Consider the following 4801-nt stretch of genomic DNA (forward strand, 5'->3'; position numbering starts at 1 on the left):
CTTTTTTCTTTTTGCTTATGTGGTGCTGAGGAATCGAACCCAGGGCCTCAGGCATGCAAGGCAAGCACTCTACCACTGAGCCACCTTCCCAGCCCAAGACTGAGCTCTTAAGACCAAGGTTCAAAGCCAGCCAGGGCAGGAAAGTCTCATGGACTTTCACCAAAAAGCCAGAAGTGGAGCTGTGACTCAAGTAATACAGCATTAGCCTTGAGCACAAAAGCTCAGGAACACTGCTCAGGTTCTGAGTTCAAGTCTCAGGACCCATCCACTCACAAAAAGAAAAAAAGAAAAGATTAAAAGTGGACATTTCCCCAAATCCCCGGAGTAACAAAGAGGCCCTTCTGTAAGTAGCCCCCATAGCCAAGTGAGGCTTCAGGGCCACCTGGTCCTGTGAGACCCCGTCATGTACTTACAGAATCTATAACCAGAGCTATCACCTCATTTCACCAGTGAGGAAACCAAATCCTATGAAGAAATGATGCCTGGGATCCTTGATGGCCAGTGGCAGAGCTCAGAGCACAAGGCAGGTCCTCTGAAGCTTCCCTCTCCTTCCCTCCCTTCCCCTCCCCTCCCCATGGTGCCTCCCCATGTGAGACTTCCCTCCCCTTCCCTCCTGTCCCCTCCCCTCCTGTTCTTTTTTTCTTTTGGCATTTCTGGAGTTTAGACACTCAAGGCTCCTGAACACCCAAGTTATTGACCTTTCTACTGCAGTAAGCCGGCATCATTGGCTTTGCTTCACACACACATCTCTGTCTGTCTTCACATGGCTTTCTTCTCCATGTGTTTGTCTTGGGATCCAAATCTTCCTCCTCTTGTAAGATCATATTGCAGTTCAGGCCAATCCAATATTAATTCATCTTAAATTGATTATATGTACAAAGTTATTATTTCCAAATCAAGTTCTGGGTGAAAATGAACTTAAAGGAGGTTATTTAACTCAGGAGGACACATTGCTAGCAAAAGCCAGGTAACCCTTCTCTTCCCTACTTCCTACTCTGCACCATACAATAGCTTACAGAAATATCTGCTCCCTGAGAGTGAGGAAGAAATTCTTGGACCAGGAGGCAAGGCAGCATCTTAGAAAGCTACTGGCATCAAGCAGAAGTAGAGAGGAGTCACCACATTCCAAAGACTAAATACAGGTCTGTCCTCTTTGCTTCCCTTACAGTTACTAGAAGGAGGTAGCAAGCAACAGCTCCCAGAGTTGGGGAAGCAGGGAATTGTGAAGGAAAGGATGTTCATGGAGCTCATTAGAGACACACAAAATGAAAGAAATGACAAACACCTAGGAGATACAATACAACTCACAGAAGGCAATTTTAAGGTATTTTAAAATTCTTCATGGGGCTGGGAAGGTGGCTTGCCTTGCATGCATGAAGCCCTGGGTTCAATTCCTCAGCACCACATAAGCAGAAAAAGCCAGAAGTGGTGCTGTGTCTCAAGTGGTAGAGCATTTGCCTTGAGCTGGACAGCTCAAGGACAGCGCCCAGGCCAAGAGTTCAAGCCCCATGATGGACAAAAACAAAACACAAAGAAATAGGACCAAAAAGTGCAATCAACTTTACTGAAGATAAAACAATAACAAATGAACAAAATACCCAGGGTAAGCAGAAAAGGCAATATAGGTTTTTATTTCTCCATCAATTCTGATAATCAGCTTCAGTGGGTAAAGTAGCCTAGGTGGGCAGGTGTCTTTAAGACCCTGAATTATGTTTTTGTTATCCCCTTCTTGCATTTAGTGTCTGTGTTAAGAACTCTGCTCTTTTATAATAGGCTTCCCATTGTAAGTTACATGATTCCTCTCTTTCGCAGCTTTCAATATTCTTTCTTTATCCTATGTATTTTGTGTTTTCACTATAATGTGGTTAGGGATATTTCTTTTCTGATCCTTCCCGGTTGGAGTTCCATAAGCCTCTGTCATCTGTATGACACTCTTTCTCAAGGTTGGGGAAGTTTTCTGTCATTATTTTGTTGAATAGGTCCCCAATGGCTTTAGTTTTTGATTCTTCTTCCTCATCTATCCCCATCATCCATTGTTTGAGTTTGAGTTGTTCCCTTGACATCTTTTTTTGGGGGGAGAGGAGTCAGTCCTGGGGCTTGAACTCTGGACCTGAGCACTGACCTCAAGCTCTTGAGCTCTTCAGTTCAAGAAGAGAGCTCTACCACTTGAGCCACAGCACCACTTCTGGTTTTCTGGTGGTTAATTGGAGATAAGAGTCTCAAGGCCTTTCCTGCCCAGGCTGGCTTTGAAGTGCGATCCTCAGATCTCAGCAGCCTCCTGAGCAGCTAGGGTTACAGGCGTGAGCCACTGGTGCCCAGCTCCCTTGATATCTTCTAAGTCTTTTCCAATATCTTTGTTGGATCCAATTCTTTTACCTTATATTCAACATCTGATACTCTGTTTTCAGTTTATTCAGTTCTGTTACTTAGCCTTTCAGTTGAGGTTGGTGTTTTTTTTTAATTTGGATAATTCTAGAATTTCAGTTTGACATTTTTCCAGTTTTCCATCTCTTTATTGAATTCCTCTCTCATATTTGCATTACCTTTTTTAGTTCATTCAGGTGATTGGTTGTATTCTCTTGTTTAAATCCTCTTTGAACATGTCCAGTTTTTTAAACATCTTTGGCTTTATTTCATTAACCATTCTTATCATAGTTTTATTAGCTCATGATTCTTCCTCTTCACACTCACTAAAATCCTTTACTGTAGATTTGGCTTTTTTGTGTGTGTGTCAGTCGTGGGACTTGAACTCTGGGCTTGGGCACTGTCCCTGTACTCTTCAGGTCAAGGTGAGAGCTCTTCCGCTTGAGCTACAGCGCCACTTCCGGTTTACTAGTGGTTTATTGGAGATAAGAGTCTCACGGACTTTACTGCCTAGGCTGGCTTTGAACCGAGACCCTCAGATCTCAGCCTCCTGTGTAGCTAGGATTACAGGTGTGAGCCACCGGCACCTGGCTTGTAGAGTTAGTTTTTGAAGGAGATATGTTACCTTCTTTATCCATTCATGATCTTTCACTCTAATTTATGCATCTAGGTCCAGAATTTGTTGATTCGACTTCCTGTATTACTTGGGTGGTTGTTTGCAGCTTTGTTAAGATTGAGTTATAGCTAGGTGGTGACATATCGATTGACAGGGTAGATTTTGATGGACAAATAATCCATTTCAACAATGAAGTCACTTTCTATGGCACTCTTCTCTTTGTAGGGTAAGAGAACTTGGTTTCTACTAACTACTGACTACTGCAGGTGGTAAACCACGTCCTCAAGTGTGTGGTAAGTTCAAATGAAGAGCCTGTTACTGCTATCTTTCCAGTCTTTTCTGATGGATATAGGACCATCAAAAGGTATGCCTAAGGCAGGTGTTGGTGGCTCATGCCTGTAATCCTAGCTACTCAGGAGGCTGAGACCTGAGGATTGCCGTTAGAAGCCAGACCAGGCTAGAAAGTCTGTGAGACTCTCATCTCAATAAACTATTCAGACTTTCCTGCCTGGGCTAGCTTTGAACCATGATGCTCAGATCTCAGCTTTGCTTCCTTCAGGAGACCTTCCATGAGAAAAGAACCTGTTGCAGTTTTCAGATTCCCTTTCCCAAACTGGAGAGCCAGTTACCTCCTCAGGAGTGTTTTTGTTGCTTTTCTTCTGCTGTGTGCTTCTCTTGGCCACTCAAATTCTTGGTAGTTTCCTCTTTCTTCCACTCTTCCCCACCTCAGAATCTAGTCACCTTTGTGCCACTGAATTCTTTTCATTCACAGACTCTCAAACTACTTTTTAAATTGTTCATGGCTGACACTCTGCCACTTGAGCAATACCTCCACTTCCAGCCTTTTGCTGGTTAATTAGAGATGAAGATCTCTTGGATTTGTCTTCCTGGGCAGGCATCAAACCTGGATTTTTGGATTTCAGCCTGCTGAGTAGCTAGGATTACAGATATAAGTCACTAGTGCCAGCTTAATTAAGAAACAAAAGACATACTAACTGATATATTACCTGAAAGCTTGGAAACCCTATAACTAAATCCCTTAACAGAAGAATTTTTCCTAACAAGGATTTTCTCAATAAAGGACATTTACAGGAGGAGATAGAGGAACACTGGAAAATTTTTGCTTTTCCCCAGCACAGATGGGAGATAAGCAGGGGGCCACACTGGCTGAGACATCATCAGAAGTGGTTCCCTTCCTAGATTGGAAGGCCAGAGGCACTTTGGTATTTCTGCTAGACTTCCAAACATTGAACCACATTATCTTTTGTGATTGGTGCAGATTAATGCATATATATATATTTTTTTTTTTTCTCGTCCTGGGCATTGAACTCTGGGCCTGGGTGCTGTCCCTGAGTCTCTTTGTGCTCTACCACTTGAACCACAGCACTACTTCCAGCTTTTTCTGAATAGTTTATTAGAGATAAGAGTCTCACAGACTTTCCTGGTTGGCTTCCAACCTCAATCCTCAGATTTCAGCCTCCTGGGTAGCTAGCATTACAGGTATGAGCCACCAGTGCCTGGCAATGTGTATATATCTATAGCTATATCTAGATAGATAGATAGATAGATACTGATTTTTTTTGTTGGTCGTGAGCCTTGAACTCTGGGTCTGGGCACTGTCCCTGAGCTCTTCAGCTCAAGGTGAGCGCTCTACCACTTGAGCCACAGCACCAATTCCGGTTTTCTAGTGGTTTATTGGAGATAAGAGTCTCATGGACTTTCCTGCCCAGGCTGGCTTTGAACTGTGATTCACAGATCTCAGCCTCCCGAGTAGCTAGGATTACAGGCGTGAGCCACCAGCGCCCGGCTTTTTTTTTTTTT

This window comes from Dipodomys ordii, unplaced genomic scaffold (genome assembly GCF_000151885.1).
Source record: "Dipodomys ordii isolate 6190 unplaced genomic scaffold, Dord_2.0 Scaffold44, whole genome shotgun sequence".
Classification (NCBI taxonomy): domain Eukaryota; kingdom Metazoa; phylum Chordata; class Mammalia; order Rodentia; family Heteromyidae; genus Dipodomys; species Dipodomys ordii.